Source organism: Carcharhinus amblyrhynchos, unplaced genomic scaffold, assembly GCF_965287045.1.
Source record: "Carcharhinus amblyrhynchos unplaced genomic scaffold, sCarAmb.v2.hapA scaffold_38, whole genome shotgun sequence".
NCBI lineage: Eukaryota > Metazoa > Chordata > Chondrichthyes > Carcharhiniformes > Carcharhinidae > Carcharhinus > Carcharhinus amblyrhynchos.
Window position 1 is genome coordinate 1,481,509 of NW_027649779.1, and position 20,089 is coordinate 1,501,597.

The 20,089-nt window shown below is 42.3% G+C and overlaps 10 non-coding genes across 10 annotated transcripts; 6 read left to right on the forward strand and 4 right to left on the reverse strand.

The window, feature by feature from the left end:
* Window positions 1-6,432: 6,432 nt before the first annotated feature.
* Window positions 6,433-6,514, forward strand: trnal-aag (transfer RNA leucine (anticodon AAG)). The gene has a single exon. It is a non-coding gene; the product is annotated as a tRNA-Leu (tRNA).
* A 261-nt stretch (window positions 6,515-6,775) lies between these two features.
* On the forward strand, window positions 6,776-6,848 carry trnaf-gaa (transfer RNA phenylalanine (anticodon GAA)). Its single transcript has one exon. It is a non-coding gene; the product is annotated as a tRNA-Phe (tRNA).
* A 3,132-nt stretch (window positions 6,849-9,980) lies between these two features.
* trnan-auu (transfer RNA asparagine (anticodon AUU)) lies at window positions 9,981-10,055 on the reverse strand. Its single transcript has one exon. It is a non-coding gene; the product is annotated as a tRNA-Asn (tRNA).
* A 749-nt stretch (window positions 10,056-10,804) lies between these two features.
* On the reverse strand, window positions 10,805-10,877 carry trnav-aac (transfer RNA valine (anticodon AAC)). The gene has a single exon. It is a non-coding gene; the product is annotated as a tRNA-Val (tRNA).
* Window positions 10,878-11,933: 1,056 nt separating this feature from the next.
* trnat-ugu (transfer RNA threonine (anticodon UGU)) lies at window positions 11,934-12,006 on the forward strand. Its single transcript has one exon. It is a non-coding gene; the product is annotated as a tRNA-Thr (tRNA).
* Window positions 12,007-13,252: 1,246 nt separating this feature from the next.
* trnaq-uug (transfer RNA glutamine (anticodon UUG)) lies at window positions 13,253-13,324 on the reverse strand. Its single transcript has one exon. It is a non-coding gene; the product is annotated as a tRNA-Gln (tRNA).
* Window positions 13,325-13,928: 604 nt separating this feature from the next.
* trnav-cac (transfer RNA valine (anticodon CAC)) lies at window positions 13,929-14,001 on the forward strand. The gene has a single exon. It is a non-coding gene; the product is annotated as a tRNA-Val (tRNA).
* Window positions 14,002-14,999: 998 nt separating this feature from the next.
* Window positions 15,000-15,072, forward strand: trnaf-gaa (transfer RNA phenylalanine (anticodon GAA)). The gene has a single exon. It is a non-coding gene; the product is annotated as a tRNA-Phe (tRNA).
* A 2,510-nt stretch (window positions 15,073-17,582) lies between these two features.
* Window positions 17,583-17,677, reverse strand: trnai-uau (transfer RNA isoleucine (anticodon UAU)). The gene is made up of 2 exons: window positions 17,640-17,677; window positions 17,583-17,618 (listed from the first exon to the last, which is right to left on the reverse strand). It is a non-coding gene; the product is annotated as a tRNA-Ile (tRNA).
* Window positions 17,678-19,704: 2,027 nt separating this feature from the next.
* Window positions 19,705-19,779, forward strand: trnan-guu (transfer RNA asparagine (anticodon GUU)). The gene has a single exon. It is a non-coding gene; the product is annotated as a tRNA-Asn (tRNA).
* The last annotated feature ends 310 nt before the right edge of the window (window positions 19,780-20,089 follow it).

Here is a 20,089-nt window from a genome sequence, read left to right on the forward strand (position 1 = left end):
ACATTCTTTTTCATGTGCTGGGATTGATTCCCCCTAATACAAATTTAAACAAGTAATAGAACCCTCCCCAGTTTTCACTGTTCTGCCACTAAGATTTCTGAGATGCATCAATGAATTATTTTATTCTTTCTCCTGATATCACGGCGGCACTCAGACAAAATAAATTTATACAGCAACACATTGAAAATGTGCTCCATTATTCGTATTGACTGGATCATGTTCAGTTATTGATTGGCGGTGAAAATTGAAGCAAGAGTTAGCAAATACACACACTGACAATACTGCCCAAAACTGTCACAATTATAAATACACACATAGGCGTACACACTCAAACACACACACACACACATCTGCACAAATGCATAAATATATGCACAAATACACATATTCATAAATATGCATGCAAATATAGAAAGACACATTCAAATACGCACACACAAAACCATGCACAAATACAGAAATACGGACAGGTGCATTCAAATACAGGCACAGAAACACTCAAATGCACAACACATACACATGCACAAAACCACACAGATACGTGCATACACAACGATACAATTTCACACAACATAGATGCATGCAATACTTGCACAAACGAACACACATGCAGAGAAATATGAATGTGCACACAAATGCACTCATGGACAACACATACTTAAACAAAAATACACACTTACACAAATAGACACAAATACACCCACACAAAAAAAAATCACCCATGCACAAATATATCCACACACAAATAAACATCGGCACGCACACACACACACACACACACACACACACACACCCACATTCTCCCTCCCTCTCTCTCTCTCTCTCTCTCTCACACACACACACACACACACACACACACACACACACACACACGAATATATAGACTTGTGCTTGTACAAACAGGCACTAACACAGCAACATACGCGCACAATCAAGTATAGACAAACGCACGCACACGTGTACACATAAATCACTCAAGTACATACATTTATGGGAGTACGTACACAGACCCAAACACAAACACATACATGCATAGGCACAACACAGACAGATCTGCACAGGCATGCAGATCCACATAAATACGCAAACAATAACATATACTCAAATAGCGCACATTCACACTGACAGGAATATGGATATCGAGACATACAATGTTTTACATGCTAACAAACATATATGGAAATAAGAATAAACAAATAAGCAGACTTTATATGGATGAACTGACAGCAAAACATTTGCACGCAAACATGTAGACACAAACATTCTCATGCTCATACAGCACATAACACCATAGCACACATTAAGAAATATCAAAGCAAAAACTTCAAGACAAAGTTATAGAGAACTATCAACACGTATATGCATACATGTTGACAGGTACACACGCAGACACATGGGGAAACAGACGCACACAGAAAGGGAAACAAGCATTGCTAGAAGGACAGAAATTTACACATAGCAACAGGCATAAACACATGTGCACCCGTTAAGGGTGGCATTAATAAATATACATCGACTTAACACAATAATAGAGTCATACATACACAATGACAGAAGAATAAAATAGACACACAAATGCAGACACACAACTGCACAAATCAACACAGGCAAATGAACGCGTATACTAACGTTCTTGTACATATATTAACTCAGAGCCAAAGATTAATGCAGAACACGAGATGACCATGCACATGCACACAAATGCAAAATCTTAAATACAAATGGTAGGTAAATGATGAAAGTAAAATTTAAACATGAATTTTAATGGACATATCTACCGACAACTAGCTCAATGTACATTGCACCGAAAACACGTTGAGAAACTGAATTAAGCTAGTGATCTTCTAACCATTAACACCACAAATAAGAAAAGATCAGAAATTACATCCCAGTTCTTAAACAACAGCGTTCACAGTTTACAGATGAGTAACCATCTGTGGAAACAATCATTGATCAGTGAAGGTTCCTCGATATCAGTAATAATATTCTTCAATGAGGGATAGTGCCAAATTGATCAAAAATGAACTGATACTCAAGGAAACATCTTCAGTGCTTTCTGACATGGACTATCCAAGGAATGTGCATAAAGATCAGGTGTGAAAATAATTACGGAGGTCGGTTACTGAGTGTCCTGAATTTCAAAGTAGATATATATTGAAAATTATACAAGAGAATACATTAACAACTTATGACGGAGAACGGGGAAAGAGAAAGTAACAATAAGATTCCCTGGATAAATAAAGTAATCTAATTTCCTTTCCTGGTCTCCGTTCCCTAGACCCCACCGACTGGATTGAAGGCAATGAGGATGATAACAGGAACATCTGGACAACCGCTTCCACGTTCATCGTCCTGTTCTTCCTGAGCATTTTCTACAGCACTGCCGTCACTCTGGTGAAGGTGAGATGATTCAATTCACTCACATTTCAAACTGGCAGAATGGATTTGAAAAATCTCTCAATGTTTCAACGCCAACATTAATGTCCCGCATCAGAAACATCTGCTTCAATATCGTCTCTTTATTTTACAGATTAAATGATGGGTTGAATATTTTGACTCTGGGCTGATTATGAAGATCTCTCTTTGACTCAAATGCAATATCTGCTCTCGGTTATTCTATTCTCACAGTTTATCATTCTGAATCTGTAGCTGAGGCAATCATAAATGTTATTTCAGTTTCGAGCGTGAGTAAGTGCGAGACTTTTTTTTTGTTATAATGTAACTGCAGTTAATAGTTTTCATGATGTGGATGTGCCGGCGTTGGACTGGGGTAAACATAGTAAAAAGTCTGAATACACCAGATTTTAGTCCAACCGATTTATTTGATAGTAAACTCACAAGCTTTCGAGGGGACTCCCTTTTCGTCAGGTGAATGGCGAGTTCTGGCCTCGGACAGAGCATATAAAGCACAGACAGTTTAGAGATTACTGATTAGAATGCGAATCTTTATACCTAACCTGCTGTTCAAGTCCTAAAGTGGCCGACAATGTGTGTGGAAGGAGCACTGATCACAGGTTAAAGAGATCTGTATTGTCTCCAGTCAGCACAGTGAGTGAGGTTTTGCAAACCCAGGCAAGTCACGGGTGTTACAGATAGTGCGACTTGAACCCAAGATCCCTGTTGAGCTATGCTCTGTCCGAGGCCAGAAATCTCCATTCACCTGACGAAGAGGGAGTCCCCTCGAAAGCTTGTGAGTTTACTATCAAATAAATCGGTTGGACTAAAATCTGGTGTTGTCAGACTTTTTACTGTGTTAATAGTTTTCCCATAGTTTAAATTTCATGTATACAAAAGTGACTTTTCTCATCCCTTATTCACATCTGTTAATTCCTCTTTCTATTAAGGTCTCTATTCTCTTTGTGGTGTATGTAACAGTTGTACAAATATTGACGGATTCCTTGTGCATGTGTTCTGTTCTCAATGTGAAGCTCGATCGCTATGTTCACTTTGCTAAATTAAAAAAAACTCTGTAAAATATTCTCTGAATTTTTAAATCAATTTTAAATAAAAATAAAACTGTCTCTGGCTTGGCTTAATTCCGTGCTCCAAAACCCATCCACTCGGCTCCAGTTTCCCAACTATAGGGTTGCCCCCTTTCCCAGACAGGCATGTTCCCGCAGTCATGTGTGGGATGTGGTTTAACACAAAACCCTTTTGTGAAAGAGCCACTGCGCCACCCAGTGACCCAACTGTGTAAAGCCACCTTCATCTCTGCCTTTTTAGGATAACATCCAGAGATCAGAATGAGTGAAGAAGGAGGAGACCTCGGTGATTTCATTCATAAACCGGTCTGTCACTGACGAGTTTCAGGTAATTCTAAACAGCAAAGGCTCAGGTTCTTCAGAGGCCAATGCAGGATATTGTAGCCAGAAGATAGTTTCCTTTACACTGTGCCTTATAAACACTATCAGTGTTGCTGCAACGTGGGCTGACAGAATGAATCTCTCAATATGTCCTCCGATTAAATAATTCCAAGGCAAGCAAACTACGAGCTAGATAGAGCACACATACAAAACAGAGATGCAAAATATGAGGTGAAACCAAGAGGCTGAGCTGTACTTCATATCTGCACATCATTGATTCCAAAATTTCAAATTATTACTAAATGTTGTGGGATAATTTGTGATGACCAATACTGTATTTAACTACAGAGAATATAAAACTCACGGAAAAGATATGTCTGTATAAGGATGTAACACTTGTTGAAAACAAAAACAAAACGCACAAATGTTCGGCGATCACCAAAAGGGTTAAATCGTCCTGGAATAGAGCAGCAGAACCTTTCCAATGAATCTAACATGTTATTCATGTAACACGAATAACAAATCAATTATCGCTTTTCTTACCGATCATTCCCGTCTCATATTAGTTTAAAATCAATTACACTCAGTAAACATAAAACAATAATAAGTGTTGACAGGTTTCTCTGACAATCGCATCTTTCTTCACTGCATGATACCACATTCGTCCATTTAATTTGGATGCTGATTCTATCTTGACTGAACTCGCTTCCCTGTGCTGTGGAACTAAGGAGACTCATCGAGAGGTCAAAGTGAACATTCCCACCGGCTCATTGCTAAAACAGAATAAGCACATGATCCTGAGTCCAAGCAAGTACCTTTTTCATAGAATCATAGAACCCTACAGTGCAGAAAGAGACCCTTCAAGTCTGCACCGAATATAATCCCACCCAAGTCCGACCCCCATATCCCTACATTGTAAACCCATTAATCTCTCTAACCTGTGCATCCCTGGGCACTAAGGGACAATTTAGCATGGCCAATCGACCTAACCCGCACATCTGTGGGAAGAAACTGGAGTACCTGGAGGAAACCCAAACAGACACGAGGAGAATGTGCAAACTTCACACAGTCAGTGACCGGAGCTGAGAATCGGACCCAGGACTCTGGAGCTGTGAAACAGCAGTGCTAAACATTGTGCTACCGTGTCGCCATTTTTTATGTCTAAACATTGAATGTCCCCATTCATAAAGTTGTAAAATGTGGTCCCTCGCCAGAAACTTTCAAATATTAATTTTACTAATTACTAAGGTTCCCAGGCCATAGTCCCTCCTCATTTCAGTTTTAAATCTACCGACCCTCAAACTATCCATATGACCTCTTATTTTAGATTGCCCCATAAGAAGAATCTTTGGGTCTACCTTTATTTATCAATCCATTTAGAATTGTATATACCTCGATCAGATTCGTCCCTCACTTCTAAACTCCAGCAGCTTATGAGACCATTTCACCTCACTATCAATTCCATGACCCAGCTCAATCCGTGCTGTCATTGGCTGAAAGGGGCAATCATGTTCCATCCAACTGGACATTTTCAAAATGGAAAGTGTCAGAAGTGAAAAAAAAATCTAAATGAAAATAAGAAGCAAAGGGATTTGTGTTAAGTCAGTTTGGAAACTACTATTCACTGGTTTCCCTGGTAGTTCAATGGTTTGTGTTCAGCACTTCCCCACTGATGCGTGGTTTCAATTCGCGCTGAGGAAGATTATTTGATCTCAGAAACCATTAATAATAATCTGATTTCCTCTCCGATCGAAAGCAGATCTATTGGAATCAGCCGAGTGAGATTTGCAAGATTCTATCAGAGCTGGAAATTTCACATGTGGAACAGTTCAAAAACAAACACAGAAAGGGAAGGGCAGTGATAAACTGCAAAGTACTAACGATTGAGATGTTGTTGCAAGGTAAAATCTGTCAGATTTCACCGTTTATATTCACACTGAATAAATAAACTTTTCCCTCATTCTGCATTGAAAAGCGTTTGGAAATATTTCTGTTCAGTTTCGAACTGTCAGAAGCGGAAGTGATAATTATACTGAGGTGTTCATGTAATGTTTTCATTGGATGAACACATCATGGTTGAATCAGAAGCTGTCATTTTGCGGGAGAAATCTGTTTGTGATGAAAGTGGTCTGGTGTAAAAATTAAAGTAACAAAAGCAGCGTGGATAAAGTAAATTCTAAAACACGCTGTAAGCTGCTGGTCTGGTGGTTAGAGTTTGACTCTTTCCCTGCTGTTCGGATTATTGGTCTGAAATAGAAAATTTATTGCTCCCATCGAAACCCTGAAAACACATGTGAGTTGTTACCTGGATGAACATATAAAGCATAATTTCGCCTCGTGCCCTGCAGTGCAGGCTCAGAGCAAATCCAACAGGAGGTTCTCTTGTCATTCCTGGCAGGAAATTGGGAAGAGACAGTTTAAATGATGCCGGCCCTTCACTGCATGTTACTGTGTGCAGCTCATTGTGTTTCTGAGGTGAGATGATTTCTGTTTGTTACTAAGTTCAGACATACCTGAATCAGTGAAGGAGCAGGCTCAATCCTCCTGATGGTCTTTCCCAGCTCCATTGCTTTTAATGAATTTCAGTAACATTATCATCAAATGACATTATTGTGATAGCTTTTCGCGTGGTAGCGTGGCCGAGCGGTCTAAGGCGCTGGATTAAGGCTTCAGTCTCTTCGGAGGCGTGGGTTCAACTCCCACCGCTGCCAAAATGGATTTGAGTTTTGGCCTCACAGCTCAGATTGAATGCAGGAATGTGTACGGTGTCGTTTTCGTCAAGAACAACGAACAGAAACATTACCAACTTGACAAGTTGTTGGGGTGAAGCAGTGAGTGCAAGTGGTCCCTTTCGAGAGCACACACACAGTGAATTTCTGACTGCCGAGTTAAACACTCTGATGAAGGAGCAGAGCTCCAAATCAGTGTTCCCTTAGAGATTTTGGAGACGGAAGCTTCTAACTTGCCAACTGGCCGAAATAGCTCAGTTGGGAGAGCGTTAGACTGAAGCTCTAAAGGTACCTGGTTCAATCCCGGGTTTCGGCAGGACCCTCTCAGCTGGTTTTCTGTGCTATCTGCAAATGGAATTCGCACTGTCTTCAAACATCAATTCACACAAACTACAACAGACCAAATACGCATCGCAATTTCCACCCTACCAGGTGTTGTTCTATTTCCTGCTTGTTGGATTTCACTTTTTAAAAACGTCCTCTATTTCTAAACATTCCCAATGTTAATGAAAGGTGATGGAGGTGAAGGTTTATCTTTGTTTCCTTATGCACACATGCCATGTAACGTCCTGAGTTTTTCCAACCTCATCACATTTCAGTGCAGATGTCAGGTCCGCTTTTACATGGCAGTGAAAATACATTTAATTGACATGCTGTTTCATCCAAAACAATGTATATTTGCATTACCTCTTTCGATTCCTCCAGAAGGAGGCCATTCGGCCCATCGAGTCCGCACCCACAACAATCCCACCCACGCCCTATTCCCCGTAAACCCACATATTTACCCTTCTAATCCCTCTGACACTAGGATCAATTTAGCATGATCAATCAAACTAACCCATGCACCTTTGAAACCTGAACACCCGGAGGAAACCCACGGAGGCACGGGGAGAACGTGCAAACTCCGCACAGACGGTGACCCGAGGACCTGAGTCCCTGGCGCTGTGAGGCATCAGTGCTAATCACTGTGCTATCGTGCTGCCCTTTCTACTGCATTCAATGTTACTGCAGTTCACTCCATTCAAAGTTTTAGCATCAATCTGTGATAAACCATCCTGTGGTGATTCTGCTGAATAACATTAAATTATCACCGTTAATGGGCCATCCAACGTTGGACGCCATTGATTTTAAACTTTGCTGCTTTTCTGGGTGAACTCCAGCTCTCCAGTCCTCCCGCAATGTCACCGCTCAAACTGAGTCTTTCTCCTTCCCACATTGTTAAACTCACACTTACTGGTTTCTGAGTGAAAACTGCCTCCACTTCACTGGAGGTGGGAAAGTTTACTATTTCATTTAAGTAAATGTTCTCTTATCATTGAATCAGAGATTTGAACCCAGATCTGCGAGATATTTGTGTCGGCAGAAACAACAAACTTTCCCCTATTAACAGCCAGATTTTAACCCGTATCAGCATTTTGTGTCATCAACCCTTTCGAGCCTATCGCTCTCTTCTTTTCTTTTTGGTTCTTCACATGTGACTTTTCCAATTCAGACGCAAACAAGGAAATCTCCCGAATATTGATTCTGGCAGTTGCAGACCGGGAAGTAACGCAGCAATAAATCTACATTCCTTAGCTGGGAATCGAACCCGGGCTGGGGTGGTGACAGCGCTGAATCCTAACCACTAAACCACCAGGAAAGCTGGTATAAACGCTTTAAAATGTTCATTTATCCACGAATCACCTTCTTTTTATTGTATTTCGGAATTCTTATTCACCAAATGCAAGTTTCTTGCACATTGTCACGTTTATTTCACGCGCAAGTGACTGTTTCAGCCAATGAAAGCAGTGTTAGCTGGAACAGGAAATAGACAGTGAGGTGAAATAGTCCCACAAACTGCTCATGTGACACTTTCAATTTCCAAAACCCACCAATCCCATCACTGTGGCTCCTGTGAAACTTGAAAGGTAACACACGGCAGGAATTCATCACGGGGGGAAACGGGCACAAGTCACTAAGTCATAAGTCTTTGCAGATGGCACAAAGATGGTAGGATTGGCGGATAGCGAGGAGGATTATCAGGTGACACAGCAGGATATAGATAGGCTGGTATACTGGGCAGATAGATGGCAGATGGAATTTAATCCTGATAAATGCGAGGTGATGCATTTTGGAAGGAACAATGCAGGGATAAAGGGTAGACCAATTAAGAGTATAGAAATGCAGACGGACCTGGGACTGCAGGTGCACAAGTCTCTGAAGGTGGCAACACAGGTGGAGAAAGTGGCGAAGAAAGCTTACAGAATGCTAGCCTTTATAGGAAGGGGTATAGAGTATAAGAGCTGGCGTCTAATGCTACAGTTGTACAGAATGTTGGTTAGACCGCATTTGGAGAACTGCGTCCAGTTCTGGTCACCTTACTACCGGAAGGACGTGGAGACCCTGGAGAGAATGTAGAGGATGTTTACCAGGATGCTGCCTGGTTTGGAAGGACTGGGTTATGAGGAAAGATTGGGTAAACTGGGGCTGTTTTCCTTAGAAAGACGGAGATTAAGGGGGGACCTGATAGAGGTGTATAAAATAATGAAGGGTATAGATAGAATAAACAGTGGCCGGCTTTTTCCTCGATTGGAGACAAATATCACGAGGGGTCGCGAGCTAAGGGTGAGGGGGGAGAAGTGCAATTTGGATAGTACAGGGAGGTTTTTCACACAGAGGGTCGTGGGGATATGGAATGCACTACCAAGTAAGGTGGTGGAGGCAGGCACGCTGGACTTGTTTAAGGCTTACTTAGATAGGCACATGAGTGAAACAGGGATGGAGGGTTATAGGGGACGGTTTTAAATGAGGGTCAGAGCCTCGGGACATTACTGGAAATCTAATGCTACATGTGTTGATGTTTTGTCTCTTTTACTCCGCAGGTGTATTGGTCCACCTTGTTGTCTTACGAGGGGCATGCATACGGTGGGTCGTGTGTGGGCTGCTCTTGGATGTTTCGAGAGTGGCCTAGTACTTCGCGTCGAAGTGTGTGCTTAAAACTGGACCAGCAGATGGGCAACACAACAGCTCAGTGACTATCACTGCTAGCTGTGCAGATACATGGATTTGGGCCAGTGTCTGTGGGAGTTTGTGCATTCTCCCTGTGGTTGCGTGGGTTTCCTCCGGGTGCTCCAGCTTCCTCCCACACCCCAAAGATGTGCTCTTAGGCTGATTGGTGTAACAAATTGCCCCTAAATAATTCTCCCCTGAATCTGGTTTCCAATGGGGGTACCATACGCATAGACGCGGGTCAAGGGAGGTGTAGGAAAAATGTTTTGTTAAGATGGCGGCGCGGGCTCTATCACATGTGATGTGATAGAAATCAATCGTCATTAAATAATGTTGGTAACACCAGATAACATTACAGCCGGGAAAAATTGACAGGTATGCTTTATGGGCACCCACGGACCCATTGCCAAGAGGCAACTGTTTACTGTGAATGTTGATGGTGAGAAAAATAGTAAAATTCCGTCCCTGGGTGGTCTTGAACCACCAACCTTTACGGTTAATAGCCGAACGTGCTGACCAATTGCACCACAGAGACTAAGACAGTAAATCTTAAGTATATTCTAAAGTAGTGTGTCAATGACCACAATTCTATTTCTGAAATCCTATTCCAGAACTGCAGCATGACCGCACTGTTTACAATTCTATACAAGTCTCTTTAGTTCCGTTGATCCCTCAGCACTGCTGTAGTGTGTTGGTTATTCCCTTTCTACTATCAACGGGCAGGTAAAATAAATCCACGTCTCTTACCACAGGGAGGAATTCAACGGGAGGCAAAGGGAACTGATCACCATTTTTATTATGGGATTGAAACATTCAGGCACATAAATTCCGGCCCGTTACAGGAAAGTTCAGTAGATCCGCACTGAGTCTCCATTCCCTCATCTTTCTGAACGGTTTTTCCTGTTTCTTAGTGATGAAAAACGATATATGAGAAAAATACTTCTGTGAAATGTGCGCCATTTCCTCTAGTTCACTTACAGTATCACTTGTATCTGTCTGTTTGAGCACACACTACTATCAGATATTTCAGATGGTGATTAACCATATTAGTCTCCTCCAATAAACCCATTAAATTCTGTTGTAGACTGAATAAGATGCGGATAAATGCTCGGTGTCAAAATCGAACTTCCCTGTCTTTTCGTCAAAATAGCGTGTTTATATTTATGTATTTGAGGGAGATATCAGATCAACGATAACGTGTTTAACATCGAACTTCGGTTCATATTGAACAACAAACTAAGATCAAACAATTTTCTCTTCCACCACACGAGAAAGTTTAATGACTGTTTCTACCCGGTTTCGAACCGGGGACCTTTCGCGTGTTAGGCGAACGTGATAACCACTACACTACAGAAACAGCTGAAAGCACACTGTAGCGAATCTGCCTGACTGCAATGTTCAGCTGCGCTATGTTGCTGCAGGTTCCGATAGTCAGACTGAGAACCCATGTCACTGAATTCAGGAAGATAACCGTTACTTTCAATCTGATTGTACAACTTATCCCTAACACCAAAACTTAAAAAAGTTCATCTGGCAAATATCTAAGGGAGCAATGATTTCTGCCCATTCATTAATGCATCATTTTCAACTTTCTTCGAATAATCTCAATCAATTGTACTCAGTGATAAAAGCAAATTACTGCGGATGGGAAAAGAGGAAATGCTCCAAAATCTCCCAATGTCTGACAGCACCGGTAAGGAGTGAAAAGGGCGGACGTTTCGAGTCCAGATGACACTTTATCAAACGGAGTTACTCCGATCGAGAAGACAGACAGGAACACAGGCTGAATGGCTGTTTGTTGATATAAGCTACAGAATTGCCAACATTGAGACTGCAATCCCTGCCCAGAGGATGGGTTGGAACTTTATAACTGAGGTTCAAATCCAGTCAGTTTCACCTCCCGTCATTTCTCACCGTGACTTATTTTTGTTGGAAATTATTGGAAATAAAGCAATGGGTGCAGAGATGGTCAATTCATTACAAATCTCTCACATCAGCATCACTGACGGTCCAGTGATCAGGATCGGCGCCGTGACGGGGTTTCGATTCCCAGTCACGGAGTGAATCATTTTTTGTTCAATTCTTCATTTAATGAAAACACGCCCCACAGCGTCTGTGAAGGGAACAACATCTAAATCTTCCAGCTGGATGAACTGGCATCGGAGCTGGAGAAGTCAGAGATGTATCACTAACGAAAAACTCTGAAGAACATACATGTCAGATACACAACATACATGTCAGATGCGCTCAGAGCACACATGTCAAATCATGTCACTTTCAAGTTGCGGCTTTTAACTTTCTGGTCTCCACCTCAGACATTTCCCCATTCATCAAAAATCCCCCACCTCAAACTCCATCCTGCTCCTCAATCTACTGATAATACTACTGGTACCGCAATGTGCCGACAGCATTTGGCTCCATAGCTCAGTGGTTAGAGCGCTGGTTTTGTAAACCAGGGGTCGTGAGTTCAATTCTCACTGGAGCCTCCACCCAAAGTTTAACTACGAGAAGCTGTAGGGAAAAGGCAGATAGAGTGGGAGGTGAAACAGAGTGGAGTTCTTGTGAGTGGAGGGGCGCATCAGGTGCAACTTGGGAAAGCAAGACTATGTTCTTCTTCGTGAAAAAAATAGAATAACCAGAACATATTTGAAGAGCTGAAAAATAGAAATGTTGATATTAAGAATATAATAGATGCGTTTGTGCAAGGAATGCTTAAAGTTAGCATGTAGGTGCAGCAGATAATTGGAAGGGAAATTACATGTTGGTCTTCTTTGCCGGCAGACTGGAGTTTAAAAATAACGAGGTGTCTGCAAATGATCACTCAAAGCATTTGACCTACTTGTTGTTGCTGCCACATTGAATGAAAAAAAATCACGTGTTTTTAGTGATCATTGGCACCTGGCGGTTCTGTTCCTGTTTGTATGGTGTGATGGTGAGCTCTCCGGACTCCAAATACAGTACTCGGAGTTCAGAACTTGGTGAAAGATTGTTGTTTTTTGCAAAACGTATTATGAGTTTGCTGATATGTTCTTACGTTTTTAAGGCAAGGACAGATACATTTTTGAATAGTAAAGGCATTAAGGGTTATGATGAGCGGGCGGGTAAGTGGAACTGAGTCCACAAAAAGATCAGCCATGATCTTATTGAATGGCGGGACCGGCTCGAGGGGCCAGATGGCCTACTCCTGCTCTTAGTTTTTATGTTCTGATGAAGGGAATTTAAGTTTAAAATCTCAGAAAGTGGAAATCCAAACACTGAGGATATTTCAGCAAATTCCACCACAATCACATTGCAGACGATGCAGTGAATGACTCTCCTGGCGTCATTGCATCAGCCCCAGGGGACAATTGCCCAAGTGCGAACCGTCACCCATGGAATCAACAGAACTCTGAAGGACAACAATCATCCCCCCGCCCCCCCCCCCACCCCACTCCACACGCACACACCGACTCTCCATCTCACACACACACACACACACACACACACACTTACTTGCTCAGTAATTGCCGGACTCCAGTAGAATGGTTATTGTCGGACACCAACTGATTCTTTCTTTCAACAAAGAAGGGAAAGAACGGAGGAAAAATGAAAAACACAGACCTTTCAGGCATCTGGTGCCAGAGGCTCAGCAAATCAAATTCGAACAACAGCTGAACAATTCTCTGGATTAGCACTTGGTGAGAAATTTAAACGAAACACTTTTCAGACAACCTGCGTTTGCAAATTGAAGCAAGGTTCCACCGAGATTTGAACTCAGATCGCTGGATTCAAAGTCCAGAGTGCTCACCATTACACCACGGAACCCGACACATGGCAGAAAGTTGAAAATCGCCGATAAATATTTGTACCATGTCAATAGCAGGGAGAAATTTCAGTCCCGTTGCACAATTCATATTTATAAATCCGTTGCTGGTTCTTCCTGTAAAAATAAGTAGGCTACCTTCTACTGCATTAAATTTCTCTGTAACTGACCACATTCAAATAGTAATGTTTGTATCGAACTGACATAAACCTTACTGCAGTAAATCTACTGAAAAACATCAGCTTGTCAGAGCTCTGCTTTCATCACAGTCCTTGTGAGACTTGCCAGAATTTTCCATTTTCTTTTCCGATTCCAGCATCTGCAGTAATTTGCTTTTATTACTGAGTATAATTGATTGAGATTATTCGAAGGAATATGAGAATGATGAAATAATAAATGGGTAGAAATCATTGCTCCCTTAGATATTTGCGAGACGAACGCTTTTAAATGTTGATGTTGGGGATAAGTTGTACAATCAGATTGAAAGTAACGGTTATCTTCCTGAATTCAGTGACATGGGCTCTCAGTACAACCATCGGAACCTGCAGCAACACAGCGCAGTTGAACATTGCAGACAGGCTGATTTGCTCTAGCCTGCTTCAGGCTGTTTCTGTAGTGTAGTGGTTATCACGTTCGTCTCACACGCGAAAGGTCCCCGGTTCAAAACCGGGCAGAAACATTCATTAAGCTTTCTCATGTCGGGCAAGGGAAAATTGCTTGATTTCAGTTTGTTGCTCAACATTATCCGAAACTCGATGTAAAAGACATGTTATCATTGCTCTGACTTTACCCTCAAATGTTTTCTGTGAAATAATATGCACTTATTTTTGACGCACTGACAGGAAAGTTCGATTTTGACACCGAGCATTTATTCCCATCCCGGTCAGTCTCCAACAGAATTTAATGGTTTACAGGTGCAGACTAATATGGTTAATCACCATCTGAAATACCTGATAGTAGTGTGTGCTCAAACAGACAGATACAAGCGATACTGTAAGTGAACTAGAGGAAACGGCGCACATTTCACAGAAGAATATTTTTAAATCGCTTCTCATCACTAAAAACAGGAAAAGGCATTGGGGCAGACGAGGGAATCGAGACTCAGTGCGGATCTACTGCACTTTCCTGTAAAAGTTCGGAATTTATGCGCCTGAATGTTTCACATCCATAATAAAAAAGGGTCAAGTGTCACTAACAGATAATTCTTGATGTTGCTCCATTTTACTGTATTTGACTTTGTTTAAAAACTGACGATAGTGAATCCCAAAATGGTGATCTGTGTTCCCCGGTGATTCGATTGGTTCTGTTGGTCAGTTATATTTTCAATTCAGTGATGTTCAAGTTCAGACATATTCAATTCATAAGGAAGACATATGTGTTAAATAATACATTGATACTAAATATTGAAAGGATTAGTGAGTAACATTGTACAATGAACTTTGATAAATTGTCATCTGGACTCGAAACGTCCGCCCTTTTCACTCATTACAGGGGCTGTCAGACATTGTGAGATTTTGCAGCATTTCCTCTTTTCTCATCCGCAGTAATTTGCTTTTATCACTGAGGACATTTGGTCGAGATTATTTGAAGAAAGATGAAAATGATGCATTAACGAGTGGGCAGAAAACATTGTTCTCTTAGATATTTGGGAGACGGAAGCTTTTAACGGGCCAGACAGCCGAAATAGCTCAGTTGGGAGAGCGTTAGACTGAAGATCTAAAAGTCCCTGGTTCAATCCCGGGTTTCGGCAGGATTCCCTTGCTGTTTTTATGTGCTATCTACTAATTGGCACCGCATTTTGTCTCGCACTGTCTTCAAACCTCATTTCACACAAGCTGTAACAGACCAAATACCCATCGCAATTTCCATCCTACCAGATGTTTTTATATATCCTCCTTGTTGGATTTCACTTCTTTAAAAAAAACTTCCTCTATTTCTAAACATTCCCAATGTTAATGAAAGGTGACGGAGGTGAGGGTTTATCTTTGTTTCCTTATGCACACATGCCATGTAACATCCTGAGTTTTTCCAACCTCATCACATTTCGGTGCAGATGTCAGGTCCGCTTTTACATGGCAGTGAAAATATATTCAGCAAAATCCCAGTTGTTACTATACTACACCGTTCATTCTGCCAGTTATTACAGCACAGAATTAATTCTCGGCTAATGCCACAATATTTCATATCTCTGTTGTGACTCCACTAGACCCTCTCTCTCCTGATACTGCACCAGAACACGCATTACACACGGCTCCATCTCTGTTATTACATTGCAACCTGCCACGTATGAGGAAAGATTGACAATATCTCACTCACTGCTGCACCAGTCCACCTCCCTGTTTAGATCGAATAATATCCTGACTCTAATTATTGACCTATTTCATGTTGCAATTATTGCTGTACTTGTCCCTGTCGAAGCTTATATCAATCTAAGGCCTTAAACAGAACTTACTGCAGCAGGCTATAGAACCAATGAAAGAATAAGAAACAGCAACGAAAACGAGCGCTTCACAACATCTGCAATAGCAAAGGAGATCCACGAGATGGCAGTGAAGCAGTGATTTTTGGCACGAACACGAAACAGAGAACGTCTCAGTTATTGCTGCAATAGACTTAGCCTTTGTCTACCCTGAACTGGACACAGATTATATGATACAAAAACATATTTCTGATTATATGACAGTGATTCTGAGTTGATTCTGTACTCAGCAAAATCCCGCTTGTTATTATCTTGCACCAAGTCTCATTTGAAGTTACACCGTGTATTCTGGCAGTTATGACAGCACGGAATTAATTCTTGGCTGATGTCATGACACTCCATATCTCTGTAGCTACTTCACTAAAACCTTTCTCTCCTGAGACTACACCAGGACATGTTACTGATTGCATTATACGAGGCTCTATGCCAGTTATTACATTGCTGGAACCTGCCACGTATGAAGAAACCTCGCCAATATCTCACTCACTGCAGCACCAGTTCACCTCTCTGTTTATACCGAATAATACCCTGTCTCTAATTATTGTTCCATTCCATCATTCATTCATTGCTGAACTTGCCCCTGTCAAATCTTACATCAATCTAAGAGCTTGGCCTGATTTTTTTCTTAATTTATATTATACAATGTTCAGCACCAGACAAAATTATACTAGGCGCGGTGTCAGTTTTATTGCGTTAGACGTTCTTTCCTTTATTTCTGCGCTAAAGCATACCACAGTTCATTTTACACATTATCCTCTCTCAGTTATTACTTTATTCTGCATTGCCTCACGTTTTAGTCCAGCGGACCACATCTCTGTTTATATCAGACTAGATCATGTCCCTGGTGTTGAAAAAGAAGGTGCCATTTTGCAGGTGTCAGATTGTGGTTCAAGTGGTCTGACGTGGAAATTAAAATAACAAAAGGATCGTGGACAAAGAAAATTGTAAAACCCGCTGTAATCTGTTGGTCTGGTGGTTAGAGTTTGAAGCTTTCACTGCTGTTTAGATTGCAGGTCAGGGAAAGAAGATTTATTGCTCTCCTCCAATCCGTGACAATAAATATCAGTTATTTCTCGGCAGAACGCTCAAATCTCAGTCTCGCCTTGAATCCTGTCCTTTCTCAAGTGAAGATCCTGAGCCAATTCAACAGGAAGCCATATTGTTCTTTCTGGGGTCCAGACGAGGTTAATTCAGTTTAAATAGAGCCGGCTCTTCACTGCAGCTCATTGTGTTTCTGACTGGAGATGAGTTTTGTCTGCTGCACATTTCAGGATCATCTCTCAGTAATCACCGGCAAGAATATTCCCTTCCCGTGGGGAACACTAAAGAAGTCAAGGGCATTAACCACCAAACTTCCGATAAGCATTCTCCAAGGCGGCCTTCAAGACACACGACAACACAGAATCTCTGATCAGAAACTGATAACGCAATTCCATATACATGAGAATGGCCTCAATCGTGATCTTGGGTTCATGTCACACGACTTTTAACCCCCACCATTTTTCCTGGGCTTGCAAAATCCTACAAACTGGCCAGGCGTGAGGCAATTCACACTGCTTTAACCTGTCATTATCCCACTCTCCATTCGAATTTTCTGCACCCGAATGAATGATTTCGTGAATCATGATTTTTTTCCAACAATAGACAGCTGTTTCATGCTCATCAATGCATTTCTATTCCAATCTTATTTGTTGTATTCAAATTCCACGACCGTTCTGGTGATTCCCAGATGATGAGCTGGTGGGATTAGACCACTGGACGATCCGCTCACCTAAAACAAATGCTCCAGGTGAGGCTTGAACTCACAACCTCGGCATAGCCCGCTGGCTGTACTGCTGTATAAGTACCGCGCGCTAACCGATTGCGCCACTGGAGCACTGCGCTGTGCTTATTTTTGCCAGGTTATTAAAGGCTCCCGCAGCGTCACCTCCGTTAATAACCGTTATTTGAGGCCGCATTTCAGACCGGGAAACAAACCCATCAATGATTCTCTTTTCCCCGGCTCCACAGTGAGTGAGACAGGGAGAAATGGGTGCTATTCGGATTGGCGGTTGGTGACTAGTGGAGTGCCCCAGGGGTCGGTGCTAGGGCCTCAGCTCTTTACCATTTATATAGATGATCTGGAGGAGGGAACCGAGTGTATGGTGTCGAAATTTGCTGATGACACCAAGATTGGGGGAACGGCAAATTGCGCGGAGGGTGTGGAGAGTCTGCAAAAGGATCTAGATAGGCTGGGTGAATGGGCCAGGAACTGGCAAATGGAATTTAATGTTGGCAAGTGCGAGGTGGTCCACTTTGGTAGGAATAATGGTAGGAAGGACTATTACTTACGTGGCGAAAAACTGCAGCAGGCGACGGTGCAGAGGGACCTCGGGGCCCTTGTGCATGAGTCGCAAAAACCCAGCCTGCAGGTGCAGCAGGTGGTCAGGAAGGCGAATGGGATGCTGGCCTTCATAGCGAGGGGGATTGAATATAAAAGTAGGGAGGTCTTGCTGCAGCTGTATAGAGCATTGGTGAGGCCGCAGCTGGAGTACTGTGTGCAGTTTTGGTCGCCGCACTTACGCAAGGATATTTTGGCCTTGGAGGGAGTGCAGAGGAGTGTTACTAGGCTGATGCCGGGGTTGAGGGGGTTGAGCTATGAGGAGAGGCTGAATAAACTAGGCTTGTACTCGTTAGAGTTTAGAAGAATGAGGGGAGATCTCATTGAGACATATAAGATGATGAATGGGATGGATAGGATAGAGGTGGAGAGACTCTTCCCGCTCAGAAAGGACAGTAGGACTAGGGGGCACAGCCTGAAGATAAAGGTGGGGGGGGGGGGCGATTTAGAACGGAGTTGAGGAGGAACTTCTTCACTCAAAGGGTGGTGAATCTCTGGAATTCTCTGCCCGTTGAAGTGGTGGAGGCTACCTCGCTAAATATTTTTAAGACGCGGGTTGATGGGTTTTTGATAAGAGAGGGGATTAAGGGTTACGGGGAGAGGGCGGGAAAGTGGAACTGAGCCACGACAGATCAGCCATGATTTTATTGAATGGCGGGGCAGGCTCGAAGGGCTAGATGGCCTACTCCTGCTCCTATTTCTTATGGTCTTATGTTTTTATGTTCTGAGCAGCAGGATTATATCCCGCAGTCTCCAATCGCCAGCAGAAAGCGGCGACTGCAGCTTCAATCAGCGGGTTACTGCCCATCCCCGGGACACAAGTTCGAACCCCGTTCAAACCTCCCCACACACCGAACACAAGCTCAGCAAAACGCAGATAGATTATTTCCCGCTCACTGAACCTTCGAGTAGCATTTACACAATACCCGAGTGATTCACAAACAAAATTCACACCAACTTTCGAAAGCTTTTCAGTGATAAATTCCTCCATTTGGTTGAAAAGCTGAGTGTTGGGAATCTGGAAATGAGCACCATGGGATTTGTGCTGTCCAGTGACTTGTTTCCCAGGGTTAGCCTCAGGTTTGTAATTCCATTTGTGTTGTATATTGAAGCGAATCTTATATCAAAATGAGGAGAAGAAAACAAGGGAAATATTAAATCTTGGGAAAAAAAATCCTGAGGGCAATGGATCATAATATTTGGATGGAGGTGCAGCTGTGAATGGTATTATTGATGATTGAGTGGAAAGTATGGGATCGTTGGGCTACTGGTGGCCAGTTCCCTTCCCTCCCGTTGAATTCCTCCCTGTGATAAGAGACATGGGTTAATCTTATCTGCCCGTTCATAGGAGAAAGGGAATAACCAACACACTACAGCAGTGCTGCTGGATCAACGGAACTACAGAGATTTGTATAGAATTGTAAACAGTGCGGTCATGCTGCAGTTCTGGAATAGGTTTTACAGAAATGGAATTGTGTTCAGTGACACAGTAGTTTAGAATATATTTAGCTATTACTGGCTTAGTCTCTGTGGCGCAATTGGTCAGCGCGTTCGGCTGTTAACCGTAAAGGTTGGTGGTTCGAGACCACCCAGGGACGGGATTTTACTATATTTTCTCACTATCAACATTCACAGGCAAATACTGACCTGTTGGCAAAGTGTCCGTGGGTACTAATAAAAAAAAGCTCTCAATTGTTCCCGGCCAGACAATTATCTGGTGTTACCAACATTATTTAATGATAACAGACTTCAAACATATTACACACAACATATATAAATGCTTCCATTATACCTTTAAACTAAAAAAAAACAATCGAAACATCAACTTGTGGCTGAGCATTCGTTCCAATTCTATATTCCTGCTTCCATTCATTCCTGGAAAGATCATAAATCTGTCGAACCGAAACT